This window comes from Perissodus microlepis, chromosome 15 (assembly GCF_051167445.1).
Source record: "Perissodus microlepis isolate ML-2025 ecotype Zambia chromosome 15, ASM5116744v1, whole genome shotgun sequence".
Taxonomy (NCBI): domain Eukaryota; kingdom Metazoa; phylum Chordata; class Actinopteri; order Cichliformes; family Cichlidae; genus Perissodus; species Perissodus microlepis.
The window spans coordinates 4491089-4510583 of record NC_140475.1 but is presented as its reverse complement, the minus strand read 5'-3'; the positions used below and the strand labels follow the sequence as shown (position 1 = coordinate 4510583).

The window sequence follows — 19495 nt, the reverse complement described above, 5'->3', positions numbered from 1 at the left end:
ACAATCATCAACTCAAATACTTGGTTCTAATTGAACAGAAATTTCTATGAACTTGTAAGAACTGTGTAGAACATGAATCAGCCTGTGTCAGATCCTGAATTTGAAATTTCCACTGAAGTCACGGGTAAGAGGCAAGTGGAACCAAGATCTAGGCCATTTGCTTTTTGAAGTTTGCAAAGACTGCTAAATTTTGCCAGTGGTAGTTCACTCTTTGCAACATAGTACGCTGTTTTAAACTGATTTTTCAGGTTTATTTTTAGTATGTTATTTGCAATTGGTGTTTGTTCTGGGAAAGATATTGCAGACTGAGCAATAATGCATTTCTTGCATTTCTCATGGGTTCTAATGGGGGTCTTTCTTAAAATTACTGGTCCCAGTAACAAAGGCGCTTGTCGACTCAGAAATCGAGGGAAAACCAACAACACACCCGGCAGAACATTATGTTATTTACACGGGTGCACATAAGTGGTCCGCATGTGCGCATTTGCTGTCAAAATAAAAGACGCGCACCAGATAAGAAGTTGCAACGCGTGTTTGCGTCCATATAAAATGCACTGTTTTTGTCCGCTAGAGTGGGATTTTCACGGCACATTCCGCACCACATCTCTGTGCGTTCATCATTTGTTTGAAGCCAGCTCACCTCCTGCAACTACTTTTCCGAGAATACGCGCTTCTTTTGTGGTTCGGAGTCCTTCTGACATTTCTTTGGAGGTGGAGGAACACCAAAGTAATTGCTTAAAGGAGCTTGCTTCTTCGACATCTTTAAGAGTTCTAAACAAATGTCTGTCCTCCTCCAGAAAATCTTATGTACGCAAACACGCGTTGCAACTTCTTATCTTGTGCGCCTTTTTTTATTTTGACAGCGAATGCACCTGCGGACCACTTATGTGCACCCCTGTTTATTATTTAGCTTGTCATATTGCAGCCACAGAAATTCTTTTGTCCATGAAACCATAAAGCTGCACTTTATTTTTTGCCTTATAGTCTGATTTGTCATAACTTTTCCGTTTTGTGGTAACCTTTTCTTTGGCTGTCACTTCTTCACCCTGACCTGTCTTATTTGGCTCAGCAGAACTAAAATATATATCCTGCTGCTTTTACACACGCACTCACTTAACGCTCAGCGATTCTCTGCGCGATCAACCTCTCACATGTTTAAGTTTGCTGCGGGAGATTTCACTTGTCATGTTTGCATAGTAAGCTAACGATTGATAAGACGATGTCAGAGGAATTGGTGCGCAAATTATCGTCACTCACCAATCAGTGCTGTCGCTCTCTATACACAGTTCGCGCGATTGCAAAGTGAAAGCAAAAAAAAAAACAAGCAAATTCAAACGAAATTTCCGAAAGAATGCAAAAGCATTGACATATATTTTCCCTTCCTACGATAGCCCGACGGGCAGGGCAGAGATAGATTTTGGTAGCCCGACTGGAAAAATCGCTAGCCCCGGGACGTCGGGCTAGCGATTTTGCGAGCCCTGCAGTACACCCTAGTGTTACTTTGATTGGGAAAAAATAAACACATACAGGAAGCCTACATAGAGAAGGCCACAAAAATCTAATGTAAATTCCATCATTAGAGGGTGAATGTGAGGGTCCGTGCAGACTTCTGCAAGATTTGTTATCACCATGCAGACACCACACTGCAAGAACAAAACAAGAACAGCTACTCCTCAATGGTGTCTGCAGCCATCGTGTGTGCATCTTACGCCGCCTCTCCTCTAACAATACCATCAATTTTCCTCTTTCACTATTAGGGTCATCACTGCCCTTGAGGCTGAACCCATCTTAGGACACACATATCTAACCACTCACCTGGACTGACTCACTGGAAAACAAATCCCCTGCGACTGAGAACAATTTTCTTCCTGCACATTTCGCTCAATTCCCAGTATTACCAAAAGCCAGAGTGAACCTTCATCAGTTTAATAGGACTGACAATCACTTCCAAAGACTATAACACAAAAAGCATCCTTGTAACAGCACAATAGGCTTCACATTCTCAGGACAATATAATCAACTTGCTAATTCTTGTAAAATGTTTTTTTAAGTACAGTAAAGCATACAGTATTGATTGCAATACTGCAATGATAATATGTAATCCAATAATATAATGAAAACGCATTACAGTCACTCAAACATTCACAACTCTGACACTTTTCCATCTATTTATTCTCTCTGTTAGCTCTGAGTCAACACAAACAGGGTTTTTTTTAGCTCATCACACAGAGCACAATGCAAACACAGGAAGGGGCAGCAGTCAAATGTCACATGTTCTGATGATGCTTTTGTAGTCTTTGGAATATGAAGTCTTCACCAAATTATATATGTGTGTACAACATGCTGCAAACAAGTTAAAGTATTCTGTTGCTGAAGATGAAGAACACTGACAGCAATTCCTGTGCCTCATGTTCAAGTCTACCTCTACATGTTTCAATACAGCCGACGAGTTTGAGGTGTGCACAAACACTGAGGTCTGGCAATTATTTTACAGCAGCCGGGTGTTTGGAGCTCATCATTTAGTAACAGTACCCACAGAGCCACTGGTCAGATTCAATCAGAAATGCATGCCTTTCCTTTCACTGCGTGAAAATCCCATTTCATTTTGCCTTGAAGCATTTGCACCACATTTGCTGGATAACACACAAATGTATGCACAAAAATAAAATCAGAAAAATACAAAAATATCATACTGCTGCTGTACTTGTACTAGAACATGAAAATAGAGTGTACGCATATTAAATACATATAAAGAGTAAAAAGGGAGGAAGCCTCGCATAGTATGAAAAGGTGGTCATCAGGATCAAATAAAAGGGAAGCATTTTTAAACATCAGCCACAGTAATGCCACCCTAAACATCTTTGTCATGTGGTTTATATAAAAATAGAATAAAAGAGCAAGAAAAATGACTCTCAGCTAAATTGGCTTGATCATAACAAACAAACAAAAAAACAAACATCTGCGTTGTGGTGGCCAATCACCAACCAGAGCATACAGAAAAAGAAGATCATTATTCAAACACTGGAAACAAACTGCAACAGGCTGCTGCTATGAGGCATCTGTGTTAGAGATGAAGTCTGTAACGTTCACTCAATATCACAGCCAGGCAATATTCTGGTGGTGGTAGGTTTGTTTAATCGCATTACCATGAGGACCATCAGACTGATTCGCGCTCATGTTTGCTCAGAGTTTTCTGCACGCATCAGGCATGATGTGCTCACGCCGTGAGGAGCAGGGCAATATCATACAAGTGTGACTGTTTACACTGGATAGAAGCAGTCTTTAATTCAATGAGAGACCTGAAAGGAGCTTGTGGTTTTATTACACCAACAAGACCTCTTTTCTTTGAGCAAGCAGCTTGTAGGAGTGAAATGTTAATAAGCCTGTGTCCGCTTTTACATTTCCTTAACAATCGGTGATACGGAGGGGGCAGTGTTTACTAAGGAACCGTGCTACTACAAAAAAAGAGTGAGATGTGGTGTGCTTGTTCTAGCTTGTGTATAAAATGTGTAAGATCTCTGATTTCACAGGCTATCGCACCTTAGCATGTCCAAGTGCAGCTCTGCACAAAGCCTGGCATGCAGGGGGCAAGCTGAGCAAGGAGAATCAACGGCTGATGAAAGAGTGAGTAAAGGAGTGAATGGAAAACTGAATGGTGCAACCTGCCGCTAATCACAAGTGAAATTCCCTTTTTACTCATTTCAATTGATCCACATTTGGATTCCTCTTTGCTCAATGAGTGAGTGCTAACTGAGGCTTCTGCTGCCTCACCACCTGCGTGCGTGACTTCGTGTGTGTGTGCCTGTGTTTGACTAGGCTTGTTTGACTTTTTAAGTAAGTAGTGTCAATGTGTCTGTCGCCGCATGAGTGTTTAAGTTTGTTTTTTTAAACCCACTTAGTCCTCTTAGCCTGAAGAATTGCTAACAGGAAAGTACTGTTTAAAAGACCCTTTAGAAGACACTGTTATCTCACAGGTTAACTCACTTTAGAGTATCCAGACTGTGTTGGATAAACTGTGCATTCAAAAGAAAAAAAAGAAGAAAAAAAAAAAGCTCTTCCTCCTTTCTTTAGTAACATACAGAGAAATAACGAGCAAATGGCCTCTCTTTAAGGCATTACAGGCTTCATACATACTTCATTAAACATAAGTGGATTGCACATTTTAAATAAACCACAGATGGATTTCTTGAAAATTAAGAGGTTTGTTTTCGTCCCCTGACTCATCATTAAAGTCGAGAACTGTTGCACGCTGCCACTAAATTACAGCCACAGATACAGGATGCTCTCGAATAAGATATAGAACTGACACACGGCTCCTGTGGTACAAGCAATCAGTGGACTGTGTTTGCGACCAAGGTAGCTCAGTGATAACAGTGTTATCACAATGAACTATAGAGAAACTATACAGTGGCTTTCAGTGTGTGTACTAAAATACTGAGTGTAGTTCTCCTGTCAACCACAACCAGTTGCAGCAGGGGGGCGCCCCCTCCTGAGTCGGATCTGCTGGAGACTTCTTCCTGTTAAAAGCGAGTTTTTCCTTCCCACTGTTGCAAAGCGTTTGATCATAGGGGGTTGTTTGGTCATTAGAGTTTTCTCTTCATTATTCTCTTTAGCTTACAATATAAACACTTTGAAGCAATTTTTGTTGTCATTTGGTACTATATAAATGAAACTGAACTGGATGGTGATAGTGAAAACTGATGTCAATTTTAGGAAATTTAGGGTCATAAACACTAACTGTGGTAATAACTAGTAACATAAACTTATTGTTACTAGTAACATACATTTATTGTTACTAGGCTGAGGAAAACATTGATGCCTCTAGTATATTTTCAATACATTCTGGTAGGGCTGTTCGATATAACATATATATCGGGTGACAATATAAAAACATCTATCGTTTCATTTTACGCTATCGTTTGTTTCGTAGTGTGGCAAAATATAATGTTTACGGCAATATTTTTTCATCGTTTGATGGCCATTGTAGTGGTTATATTCATTTGTTAAAGTTCTCTCTTTCTCTTATATTTAATATGACCACGCTACGGATGGACAAGCGACTGTTTTTACGCGTTGCTGTTAGCAACCACGACGGTAAAACAATGGCATGGCTCCGCTGTCTGCTTGTTTGTTTTGCATATTAACCTTTCACAATAAAGCTCAAGATCCTGTTGAGACTTTTCAAAATAAACTAAATCCCATGAAAGAGTATGCAGTGTTTACTAGGGGTGCAATGATACACAAAATTCACAGTTCGGTTCGGTTCGATACTTTGGTGTCACGGTTTGATATTTTTTCGATACAATCTGATTGAGAAATCACTCATCTTTGGAAAAGAGAGTTTATTACAGAGAAATGGCTCTTTCCAAAATAAAAGCTATACTATACGCTTCTTCTGGAGTATACTCTCAGCAGCATATTAAACATATCAGGTCCCCATAAGGAGAATCCTGTGCTAACGACTGTCTAAATGACTCGGGTAAAGTTTGTAGCATGCGTGCTTGTTGTTTTTGTCTGCTTCCACTTGTCTTTGCACTAGGATGATGTCGGTGTAAATGTGCAGTCATATTCATTGTGTTCCCACTAGTGCTGTCAGCGTTAATCTGAAATTATGTTAACGCCACAACACGGCAAATCTCCGTTAACGAGCTACCGCGGATCGCCCCGTGCGTGGGGCTGGACGGCATCAACACATTAACGAGCAAACTAGCTAACGCAGTAGTTCCCACCCATGTGGATTGAGCATTGCGTGGCACATCCGACATACTGTTTTACTTTTGTCCATGACGTGCTTACCTTCAGGGTCATACGTCACATGAAAACCAAAATGGTTCCAAAGGCCAGATCTGAATGAGGGTGGGGGAGGTTCAATTTGTCATGTTGCAACGAGCTTAGCTTCTGTCTTGCTAGCTTGCGCTCAGTGGATCTGCGCTCGACAGTGCAGCCTAGGCGGAGTAGTCGAACGCAGATCCACTGAGCTCTCAACACAGACAGCATCGTCAGAAGAAAAGTTGATCAAATAAATTAAAAATTTTGTATTGTTCAATACATATGCGTACCGAACCGAAAGCACTGTATACGAGTATCGTTGGACCCCTAGTGTTTACGGATGAGAAGCAAAAAAAGAGGCATTAGGTGCTAAAAAAATAAACCTTAGACTCAAACATTAGAACAGGCTTTTCCCCGCAGCACGCTGTGTAATAAATATTCACAAAGAAAACGGCGGCCGTTACAACTTATGTCTAAAAATGTATCGTTTCATGCACCGGCTAAAAGTCATAACTCCAGGTACACGATGCCCAGCTGAAAACACTTCATGCAAGTCGAGCTGCCCGAGATTCACGGAATTTACAGAAAATTTTAATTTTTTGTGATTTATATCGTTATCGGGATGATAGCTGTCTTATATCGGGATATGAGATTTTGGTCATATCGCACAGCCCTACATTCTGGCATTCTATAATAAGTATAATATGCCCGTCATTATCATTTTAGTACTGTTCTGTGAGTTACACTTTGATTCCCACTCCTAGTTGTTTTTCTCTAAATCCAATGTGAGCCCAACCTTTCTAAAAAAAAAAAACAAAAAAAAAAACAAACAAACACAAACTGGTGGGGGCCACTGAGACTGCACACAAACGCGAGAATAAATGAACTCTCCAATGTCAAATTCCTGATATAGGGTTCTCTTGGGCAGTGCATATAAAAAACTGTAATCAACATTTGTTTCTCTGGGACTGTAGCTAAAGAAGTATTATACTGTTGAAGGGAAGAATGTATTTTCCACACCAAATGACCCTCTTCTACCCATCTTCTTTGCCTTTTATAGTTGAGGATCACCCTGCTCACTCATGCTTCTCAGTCCCTGGTTACATAATCAAACTTCAGCCTGTGATGGAAACTGGCTGTCTTTCAGTCACACACACTCACTACAACGCCCAACTGTGGTGCTACAGAGCACATGCACGCACACACAGACACACACACATAATAACCACCACACTTTCCCACAACAAATACAAGCAGTAGGATCTCCCTCACTTTCAATGAGTAACTTCACTTTCCAGTGTTGTTCCATACTCAAAGCAGACTGATAAAGTTCTATATATAGCCATCATATTAACTCTCTTCCAAACTGAGTTACATGAAGAATGAACACACATCCTACTAGACTTAGCATCCACCTCATAAATGACAGCCCAAAGCCTTTGCCAAAGTGTGGATATCAGTATGTTTATGTGTGTGTGACAAAAAGAGTGCTAGAGTCTGTTGACCTCAGGGCTCATGACTACCCTCATTGAAGGAACACTGAGGCCTCTCAAAGGGAAATAAAGACGAGCAGGAGGGAAGGAAGGAATTGAGAGAAGGGCGAGGGTTGTCCCCGGGGTTATCAAGAATCTTTATCGCAGACATTTAAAGTACTGTTTGTTAGTCTGTGTGTGCATGTATGTGTGTTTGTGTGTCAGGGAGTCCCCTGAATGTGGTGAGGTCAAGGGGCCTGGCTGACACATTAGCACACTTAATCCAACCTTAAGACTGACACACGTGTCACTGGTCAAAGATTCTCTTGCCATCTGAAGACAGAAATTTAATAAGGAAGTTAACAGAAGCAGACAAATTACAAAAGACTTTCACATTACTTTGACGATCCATATTTCGGTGACGTTTTCAAGAAGCACTGCAAAGGAAAAGTGCTAAGGCGAAAATAGAGTCCAAAAATATAACTAGAAATCCTCACTCTGTCTTTGCAGAGTGATGAATATGTGAAGCTGAAGCCCCCAAATGGAATATGGAAAAGACCATCTTTCAAGAGGTGATGCTGAGGAGATGGTACCCGTGTCTGGTTAATAATAGAAATATGACCGGAACACTGGCATTAAAGAGAGAAGACTGTGCATTTAATTTTAAAAAGGCATTAATGTAGAAGCATAGACAAAATATTTAACATGTAATTAAAATGCCATAGTTCTAATGACTACCTTTCATGCAATGTGCTGCTGGAAGTAACACTCAGAATGCTTTTGTCTCAACACAAGCATTAGGTTCACATTAATATAGAGCAGTGTCAGCCACTAATTGAATTAGTTATCGCTGAGGAGGTACTTTTGGGGATGATATGCATATTCTAATACAAAGAGGCATTTGGGGACACAATCAGAATCAAACTCACAGCTTAGTCTTATCTTGGCGTAAATGGATTGCTGTATCACTCTGAGGTGATGGAGGTAGGAGCCTGTTAATTTGGGGATGAATGTTAGGTAACTGGCCTTTGCAGAGTGAAAATACCATATTATTCCAACAATGACTGTTACGTCACAAACTCACTGCTCAACTGTGCTGCATGTGTGTGTCTGTGCGTGCACGTGTGTGTGTGACGGTCTCGTTTAGACCGGATTAGGAGGTCAGAGGTTCGCTCTGCCCTGTTACACACAGAATGCAGAGGGCCCTTCAAGACCAGGTTTCCCCAAATATGGTCAGGATTACTGAGGATACACATACGTAGATAATATTCTGGGTGAACTACTAGAAGTGCTTGAGTGGCATCTGAATTTTATTTGAAAAAGATTTCCTTGTGCTCAGATAAACTCAAGCATCTTGGATTCATGATAAACATTGAAACCAGTTTGTGGTGCTCCTGCAAAAACAACACCATGCTGAGTTAGAGACCTTAACAGGATTAAAATGCTCCAAATTAAAGGATGCTCAAAAGAACAAATTTAATTTGGGAAGTGCCCTGTCACATCTGTTTGCCAAAGATGCACACCCTCCACCCACTGCCCTTACTCTGCTCCATCTTACAGGACAGAAAAATTAAGGATAACCAAGAGAGAACATGTGCAACGAAGAGAAGCTTTGAAGACTTGAGATGGCAAGAACTGGATAGAGAGGGGGGGGGGGGGGGGGGGGGGGGGGGGGGGGGGGAGTGGGTTGCTCACAAATATGGGACTTCTCCTATTGCCCAAATATGTACCTATTAAAAGAGAATTTGTGCCCCGCTGAGCTGCCGATGAGGCAGCCAGGAGAAAGGAGCAGTGGAAATAGAACATGTCCATATAGAGAGGGGAGCTGAGGAGAGAGGCAGCATGAAGGGGCAGGGGTTAAATGCTTCCCCAGAATTTGACCTTTCCACTGGCGTGAACTCAGTGAAAAAAAGCCCCCCAAGTCCCTCCCAAGGGCCTACTGTGAGCATGATTGAGCAGAGACAGCTAAACTATTTCCCAAGAAAGCTCAGCTTCTAAATCAGCTCAATATGCAAGAATGATGTTTACAAATGTGTGAAAGCTCTAATGATGAGAGACTGAGACTTCTGCATGAACCTTGAAAACATGCAGCATTAGTCTTTCCCTGGCACTGACTGACAGGGGGGGGAAAAGAGAGAGAAAGACGTGAGACAGAAAAAGGAAAACCTGTCTCGACAAACAAACAGCCCACAGATGTTGCTCCTCTCTGACACGACTGGTCTCCCTAGCAACCCTGCTGGCCAGTAATAGCCTCTAGCTTGCCTGGCTGCAGCAGCGTCATGCAGACGCACACACAAATAGGCGCATTTCAGCCTCTGAATGGGATCCCAGAGGGTATTTTTAGAGACATGGGGACTCACTAGCCCACCCAACCCTTCCAGCCCCTGAGGCAATACCAGAGAACATACATCTCTAAACACAGACCATCTACCCCTATCATTAAAAGCCCCAGCCACACACATAAGCACAGTCATAAAAAACAGATCCACAGAGTCTCTCGATTCTAGTAAACAAGCCCTTTAACTGGTGATAGGAGATAACTGGGAATTACAAATTGAAGGCAACTTGTCCTGTCGACGCTTTCTTGGGTACGTTGAAAAAGCTCTCCCTGAACTACCCGCTTTATATTACAATAAAAACTAATAAGAAAATGTATTTTCATTTTCTGCAGAAATACACTGGAGCTTCTTCTAAACATTACCAGCTGTTCACTTAGTGTTTTTCTTGCTATTCAATGCATTTGAAGAAAAATTCTTATAAGTGAGTGCTGGTATTCATACCAGTCACTTCCCACATTCAGATTCAACAGGTGGTGAATGCAAATTGGATTTTTACTGATTATTACAACAGAAAAAAAAATGTTGCAACACCTGCCTCAGTGGGTGAAAGAAAATGACTCCTTGCTTGTCCTATACTTGCACCATCAGTACATAACAAGACTTAGTTTATTCTGCCACCCCAAATGAAGACATATTTTTAATTAAGATAAGATAAGATAACTCTTTATTGTCATTGCACAGTCATACATAGTACAATAGTACAATGAAATTGGAAAACTGTCCTACGTCGGCACTACGTATAACACAACACGACCCGATACGACACATCACAACGCAACACAAACAACACAACACAGTATAATAACTTAGTAATAAAAAAGAATAATAAGTGTATTTGTATTGCACACTGTTATTATTGCACATTAATTGTTATTGCACCTTGTTATAAATATAAATATTATTATTGTTACTGTTTTTACTGTTGTTACCTCCCCCCCCCAAAAAAAAGTCCAGGGAGGTAGCCAGTCAGGTCAGCTATTTGCATTGATTAGGGCTGTTGCCCTGTTGTAAAAGCTGTCCTTGAGTCTGTTTGTTCGGGACCTCAGCAGCCTGAACCTCCTGCCAGATGGCAGCAGCTTAAACACCCGGTGTCCCGGGTGTGTACAGTCCCGTAGGATGCTGCGTGCCCTCTTGAGACAGCGAGTGCTGTACAGGTCCTTCAGGGAGGAAAGAGGATGTCCAATGACTTTTTTGGGCCATATTGATGACCCTCTGGAGAGCCTTTCTGTGTGCTGTGGTGCAGCTGGAGAACCACACACGATGCAATATGTCAGCACACTTTCAATGGAGCAGCGGTAGAAGACAGTCAGCAGCTCCTTCTTCAGGTCCATTTTTCTGAGGATTCTCAGAAAGTGGAGACGCTGTTGGGCCTTCTTTAAAACCGCAGAGGTGTTAGAGCTCCATTGGAGGTCTGTGTCTATGTGCACACCCAGAAACTTGAAACTGGAGACCCTTTCCACACACTCGCCATTGATGCTGACAGGCTGCAGCTCAGACTTCCTCCTTCTGAAGTCAACTACCAGTTCTTTTGTCTTGGTGGTATTGAGGTCCAGGTTGTTATCTACACACCAATCTGACAGCCTCTGAACTTCAGCTCTGTACGCCGTCTCATCTCCCCCAGAGATGAGCCCCACCACGGTGGTATGATCTGCAAACTTGATGACTGCGTTGTCTGGGTGGGTACTAACGCAGTCATTATCTTTATTTAAAAGACTGTAATTATGTTTTCACCGTAATTAAACATATATCGATGTAATACACTCTAATCTATGCACTTATAATGATTTAAAGCTGTAAGGATAAGATTTCACCCTAAGTTTTAGGGGCATTGAGCAGCCACAGTGCAGCCCCCAGTCAAGCAACAGAAGGTATAACAATTAACCAGTTGATATTTTGTTAGCACAGCTGGTAACTTCACCTTGCAGGGAAATTGTTCAAATGGACACAAATAGTAAAATTGAGTAAAATTGGTATTTGCAAAAAAATACACTGTTTTATAATTAATTTTTAGAAATTATCTGAAAATGTGGAGCCATTTTCAATATGGCCATCAACAAAGGCAAAAAATAATAATAATTCAGATAAACTAAACTTGTCCTTTTTTATGTTAGTTTAAAAATCATACATCTTTGACTATGTGGAAGTCAACATTGTAACTCTGGAGTTTGTTTTTTAAGTGGGTCTGGGGCATGGTAGTACAAGTAATCCTTTTTTTTCCAGTTACATCTCGTCGATGCACCACTAACTCTCCTCACTGGTTACCCATTTCTCTCCTATGGCCCCCAGAAAGTTTGTTGTTCATGCTGGCTCAGGATTTAGAGTGGGTTGCCTCCTATTCAGAAGGTCAGTGGTTCAACCCTGAGCTGAAATGTTCTTAGGCAAGATACTGAACTCCAGATACCCCCTGATGCATTCAGTGGGTTTTCATTTGTGCAAAACAAAACAAAAAAAAAAGTGTCTGTGGGTGCAGTGTTAGATGTGCTTGGGGTGTTAGGTGAGGGCAAAAAATAGTATTGTTAGATTATTTATACGGGTTGGCCAATACAATAAATAGCAGTTAGTCAATGGAGCAAAAAGGTTCTCGGTCTAAACTTGTCCAAAGACACGTTTGTCAGGTTAACTGGTGATTCTAAAGTGACTGCTGGTGTATGGTAACAGTAAATTACTGTCTCACTGTGTTAGCCTGTGAAAAATATTGATGACAGGATCTGACAGCGTGAGAGAGATGAGCTAACGGTAAAGGAGCTAAATTCATCAAACGACTATAAATTATCACAGGATGAATGTTAAACATCCGAGTCCGAGTTTTACTTGAAACAAAGAAGCTCTGAAGATGTTTTAAGTTATAAATTTCACTCACTTCTAGTCAAAAGGATTAAAAAGAGAATAAAACCTCTGAAATGTATCCAGTGGTTGAAATTATGTTTTCCTGGATGGAAATGATGGTAAACTGGAAATTTCGAAAGTTGGATTTTTCACAATAATGCCTAGACAGAGACAAAAAAAAGCAAATGTTGGTGTTTTTATCCACTTTTGAAAGATTGTTTCAGTTTGCTGCTGCACTGTCTTGTTTTTTTCTTTGGTGTACACGCCAAATTCAAAATTACCGAGTGTATGTCTCTTTGATCTGTGACACTTTAAAATCTGTTAAACTTTTTAGCAGAACTGTGTGAAATATCACTTAATAACTTGATGTTTTTCCCTATTCCGGCACATAATTTCCTCATGTTTCGTTGCCTGAGTCATTATTCACACAGATTTCTGGCTCAGTTAACTCACAACATTAAGTCTTGCCTGTTAGGCTAATCCTGCACATAAGTATGTATACTGTATACCTACCATGCTGTCATGTGCCATAAATATGTACATTTTTTACAGAAATGATGCTCTGTTTTGCAAAGGTTAAACCAATTTGTAGTTCAAGCTAGCAACGGAGCTGATGATTACATAAAGGAATGAAAAACACTGAAAGCCTCTGTATTGTATATGTGGGAGGTGAATCTGAGAGTACTTACCAGGTGACAGACAGGGAGACAGAAAACTGAGGGGAGGGGAAACACTGGAAGACAGCAGTGGACCACTCTAGAAAGAGAGGGGGGAAAAGCAAACGGGAGGGGGAGAGAAAAGAAATTTAGTCCAATTTGCAGATACATGCTAACTTCATTATTCAGCTTCCTCTCATACACTTATAGTCATATTACAGATGATTGTGATGCCTTTAGGAAAGACACTGACAAAAAAAAAAAAAAAAAAAAAGATGTACACGAGCATGTTCCTGTTCACACATACACAACGCACACACTGGGGTGTAATCACCAGCTCCCCAGTAATGTTCCTCATCCTATTTGGCAAGTGCAGAATTTTAATCATTCCTCTGGCTTCTGCTAAATAAACTTTTAATGGAAGGCGCTTCCCGTAAGAAAGGCTGCCTCTGTCAGAGAGATTGGTGGAAATGAGCTGGCAAATTAGACAAACGGCACCACCTCCACATCTGCTCTGCAGCAGCTTCTGAGAGGCAGGTATGTCAGTGAAAATAAAACAGAGTCTGCTAAAAGCTTAAAACGTAAATGTAAAACACAGATTGGGTCAAAAGGTGCAGACAGAGAGTCAACGCGGATGAGTGAAACAAGAACCAAACTATAGATGGAAAGGAGAAGATAATCCCCCTTTTGGCAAGGCATCTGGTACCTCAGGCCTGAAGACAAGAAAAATTCCTCATCATTTCCTGTACTTAGGAGAGACCGTGATTCTGCTTGTGTCTCTCACATCACCATCACATCGCTAGAACAGGAACAGGCCAGTAATGGTTTCTTTATACAATCACTTTGCAAGATAAACTTTGCCAGATAAGTGTAGACACCAGAAGCTAGATTTCAACAAGTAAAGTGAGGGAAAGTTGCTGCTCTTAAGGTTGTATTTCCATCTGGGATTATGATTGCTTGTTAATGTGGAGATTTTTGAAAGCCCAATAAGAAATATATTTTGTGACAGGTTCCTCTCGTGAGTTCCAGCTTTAAACATACTGCAGTTGTTGTCCAAATTAATTAGAGAAACTAACACAATGTCAATATATGGACTGTTTTTCTATTTGGATAGAGGTCCTTTGCAGTCAATGACTGGCTGAAGTCTAGAACCAGTAGACATGTCAAAATGCTGCATTTCCTCCTTTAAGATTGTGAGGCTTTACGGCAGCCACCCGCAGTTGCTGCTTGTCTGCTTTCAGTTTGCATACAATAACTGAAAAGATGCTGAGCCAAGACGAGGTGACTGACATGGCCACTGAAGAATATTTTATTTATTTAAACTCTTGAGCAGTATGCTTTGGGTCATTATCTATCTATCTGTGAAGCGCTGTCTGAATAATTTTGCAGCATTTGGCTGAATCTGAGGAGAGAGAGTAGCAAGTGTAGTACAATCCATCCTGGTGCTTCTCTCAGAAGTCACATCATCAATAAACACTAGTGACTTAATGCCACTGGCAGTTATACATATCCATGCCATAACATTACCTCCGTCATGTCTGACAGATGATACAGTATGCTTCAGATCATGTTTGTTCCCTTCTCCGTACTTTTCCTTTTCCATCATTCTGAAAGTTAATCTTGGTTTCATATGTCCACACCGTGCCGTATAATCTGACCTTCCTGTTTTCAAGTATAACCAGTGGTTTGAACCTTATGAACCTGCTGTATTTACATTGTACATGCTTTGTATTTACATAAAGGTATCTCTTGATTGTAGACTTTGACAGGGATACGCCTACATCCTTGAAAGTGTTGACTTGGTTAGATGTTGTAAAGTTGTTTCTCTCAACAATGGAACTCTGTCGTCACACACTCGAGTTGTCTTCTGTGGTTTTTCAGGCCTTTTGGTGCTGCTGAGCTGCTCGGTGCGTTCATTCTTTTTGCACCACACCTAATGTTTTTGCGACTTCTCCCATAGGTTTGCTTGTTTGGTTTGTTTGGGTCTCTTAGCACCCTGTTTTTAACATTATAGTAAAAAACTATAACTTCAGATATTATGCCCGCATCATTTGTCATGAAATAATGAGGGAACAGGCTTGACTTGGCCACGAAACTGCTCGTCAATCCAACTTCTGATTAATTCCTAACTTGTTAATTAAAAATGTTTGTAAACAAAAAACAAACAAAAAAACGACCAAAAAAACGACCAAAAAAACGACCAAAAAAACAACGTTAAAGCTGAAACGCTGCACTTGAGTCAAGTACTTGGAAGTACAAGTGCAAAAATTGTGTTTTGTGCAACTAATTATTGACCTCACTCTACATATATACAACATTTTTACTACCAAAAAAATCACCTCCAAAAAATCCCAGCATCAGTTGGGCCTTGCAAAAAGCAGGCCCATGTAATGAAGTTAATACAGAGCTTGGTATTGATCTGGCACCATCTATTTTGAGTCATCTGCCTCCGATCCCTCTCTCCCCCTCTTCGTGTAGATAGGCCTCTCCCACAGTTGTAGCTTATGTAGATCAAATATTCCACGTGTCAAGTGGACTCACTGGACAAGAGCTGTTCACAGGCCTCTTCAGCCAGGGTAGAGCATCAGCAGATACACTGTGTATCAAAAAAGCCATGACACATGTACAGACACCAATATTCATGTTCTGCTAAGTAATTTAGTAAGAGCCCTATAAAGAGAACAGGCTAACAATACTTGGGTCCTGCTTTTTCACCAGGCCTCTTTTATCCATCGAAGTAAGAATGAACCGACATAGGAAACATGTAAAATACTACTGCTGCTGTTACTAGGGATAATAATAAGTAGAAGAAAATAAGCGATGCTGCTGCTGCTGCTGAGTGGACACAGATATTTTACACTTTAGCAGACAAAGCTAACAAACTGGAACTCAATTGTGCTACCATGGAAACTCCAAAGAGCAGCACAGCTAAAAGAGTTCAGTCATGAATACACAATATCAAACAAAAAATAGATGTTTCTTGCTACATCTCTTCTTCCTGTGCATCTGTGCGGACACACACATGCACACATGAGTATATTTTTAGTAGGTGCTATTCTAAGTAACATCCAGCCATGCGGTAATCATTCCTTTGATTAAAGCAACAGGTAAGAGGCTGCTAATCTCTCCCCTGCCTGTCACAGGATTTAAATGGTATAAACAGTAACAGCTGTGCCGACCATCACTCAACAAATGACGGCTTTACAGGGGAAGCACACAGGGGTGCTGATTAAAACAACAACACTGCCAACCGCACACACTCCCGCAGGTATCACAGGATGGGATCTGGCTGGGGAAATGACATTATCCGTGTTACCTGAAATAGCCTAATCTGAAAATAATACGCCATTATCTACACATACAAGCTTACACCAAAATGCCTCACATAAACTGGTCTGGAGGTGAAGAGAATGACAGTTCAAGTACTAACGGCATATGTCCCCGCCTCAGGAAATCGACCCAACCCAAAGGCTGACGCGCAGCTCTCTGTGGGACACGCTGTTGACGGCTTTGCTGCCATGAGCAGCACCTGTCAGGGCACTGAGATGATAATTCTCATTTGGCCCCCGATTGCAACTATGTTGAGAGTGACTCTGAAGGGACATTAAATAACATCAGCTCTCAAAATGACCAAAGGAGGACTCTGAGAAATCCCTCCCCCCGTGTTAGTGTGAAGCTGTGTCATGCAGGATAGTTTGTTTTCTCAGAGGACTAAAGTAGGAAAACCAGACTGAAGACTGGGGGATAGAAAGCTTGACAAACATTAACACTAAAGTTACACTTCACCTTTCATACATCACCATTTCATTATAATAGCTCACACCAGTCTACTGTCTGTAATGCAGTTTGGAAGGTGCCATCAGGAGCTAGTTGGCTGATATCTCCTACATTTACAAATTTATGCATTTCACAGAATTTTTTTGCAAACAAATCAAAGCATAAAAATTACATTTTTCAGTTTTATGGGGATTATGTCAATGTAAGGTTTCCAGTTGAGGCTCCTGGAAGTTACTAAATCCCCCGTTTCCAGTTTCTGAAAATAACATGACTTAATGTTACAGACATGAGTCTGTTAGGACTCGTGTCTGTAAAATGCAGAGAACTTGTCACCATGGCATTAAGACTTTTGTTGTGTCTAGAATCCCATATCTCTGGACTTAGACTTTCTATTATGTGCATAAATTTAGCTACATGAAGTACACTAAAAGTATCTGGATGGTGTATTCATAACTATCAAGATGCAGAGTGTGAAATAAACTAAAATACCAACAAACTCCAATGGCTTTATTCTCATGGCATGGTGAGCATGTTTTGGTATGCAGGCCTTCATCTATCAACACACCGAATCTTTTCTATTGGTGTTCCACTAATTGGGGCCTTCCAAATATGGTGTTCATCCAAACCTAGGGTGAAAGTGGAAAATTCCAACAGTAAAATTCCACCAACAGGAGGAGTCTTCAATAACCTGGACACATCCAGAAGCCCAAAAAGATACCAATAAACATTCATCAAATTCAATCCAAATCATACAAAAAAGACCACACAGCTGCATTGACCACAAATAACATAAATGCATCAATAAAGTTTATAACAAAGAAGTAAAGTTATTTTTTTAAGCCAGGATATTTACTAGCCTGTTATTTATATATCCAATAAAGTTTTTTTTAAGAACTCCTTTGTCTATTACTTCTTGTATTGTATTGTAGTATAGAAGGGTTACTGTTATGAAAGTCCAGGTAGTGAATAGCCACAAGCTAGTTAAATGTTACCGCTGCATGTTACTGCTGCTAGACAAAACAAAACTACCCGTTGAAAGTAACACTCTACCCAAAGAAGTACCTGTTGTACGAATGGAAGTATTCAAATTAAGTAATAATGTTTGTGTCTTATCTTTGCTCTGCAGTGGTGACTCTAAACCCCAGAACATAGCTTTTTTCACCTTTTACATGCTCTGCAGCTGCTGAGTCCACAACAACTTTTAAGTAGGACCTTTAGGTATGCAGTACCTATTAAGAATCAGTTTCACTAACTGTGGTTAATTAGCAACATTAGTAACGTTTACGAAAGACGAACATTTAAAAATCAAGATCCAAAATCATGAACCTCTGAACGCTTCAGACATGTGGAGCTCTTCTGATTGTTTTTGTTGCTGTGGCAAGAAACAAAGGGAAAAAACGAACCAAAATACTTCTATATGTTAGTAAACTGTATCCACAATCACTCAATACCAATATTTTGAGTAACATACTTCTATACTGCAAGGAATAGTGATAGTAAAGTTGTGCAGTATACCATTCAGCACCATTTTCATGAACTGCATAAACACCAGCCTAATTTTTATATATGACTAAAATGTACAAATTACAATTATTTAGTGACAAACCTGCAAACATGAGGAAAAATGAAAGAAATGCATCTCTCTGGATACCTCACGTCTTCTTCGATTCAACACCAAGTCACACACATCAAAACACATCAGCAAATATTGACCTTTTTACTTACTTAACAGCATAATCTAAAAAGCAAATTGAGAGTAAACGACAGTTGCATAACAATGACTCTGTAAGAACTGGTGTTGCTTAACCGGCTTTAAAATCTCAAAACTCCAACACAACTTAATTTGAAGCAACCAAAATGCTGCATCCACTTTAGTGATAGTGCCGGATGACCTCTTCGATGAATGTCCACTCTCTGCAACCTTTGAAAACGGGGACACGGACTAGTATTGTAGCGTGGAAGCGGTTAAAATATAAAGACTTGAACTCAATACTATCACCATTCATTGGAACTTACATTCGGTTTCTGCTAACACTGCAGTATAAACAAAATGAGTCATGCCAGGAGTGGTGCTAGAAGCTCTCTCAACTATTTATGAGGTTTTTTTGTTTTTCATCCTTTTTTTTCTCCCAATAGATTCATGTACTACAATCCATCAGAAAGACCCACGCAGGCATGAATGGAATAAATAACCTGAAACATCACTCTTTTTACTGCCTTCACAGTAGAACGTGGGTGAAATTGAAATAGGAGGTAAAGACAAAGAGGGCGGCATCCTGAGAGCGGTAGAGAACAATGGAGGAAGGGAGAAAGGCAAGCAGACAAAGACAAAGCTGCACAGGCACCAAAACATTTCACATACACTTTGACTTTTCAATTTTATTTTTTCTGTGTGATGCTGTCAGAAGCCAGCTCCCTGAGGGCCAAAGAGTGAGAGGCAGCCAAAGAGAGTAAAATCCTGGCAGAGAGAGAGAGAAGGTGAGCGGGAGGATTTTTCTGCTTAGTGAGTCAGAGAATATCGCTCGCTTTGCCTTGGAGAATGATGGACGACTGTCTTTAACAAGGAAAAAATTAGGTCTTGGTCTCTCTGCGCACATCAGACACAAACGGAGAGCACTTCTCCCCTTCCGCCATTGTGCAGGCTAATTAGTAGATT

The 19495-nt window shown here is 40.6% G+C and overlaps 1 protein-coding gene across 4 annotated transcripts in view; it reads right to left on the bottom strand.

The window, feature by feature from the left end:
- Positions 1-19495, bottom strand: part of plcb4b (phospholipase C, beta 4b) — a 74969-nt gene that overhangs the window by 36769 nt on the left and 18705 nt on the right. For all 4 annotated transcript variants that reach the window (XM_084954321.1, XM_084954324.1, XM_084954323.1 and 1 more), the window contains exon 3: positions 13096-13162. The gene's annotated coding sequence lies outside the window, so the exon portion shown is untranslated. The remainder of the gene's footprint in view (positions 1-13095; positions 13163-19495) is intronic.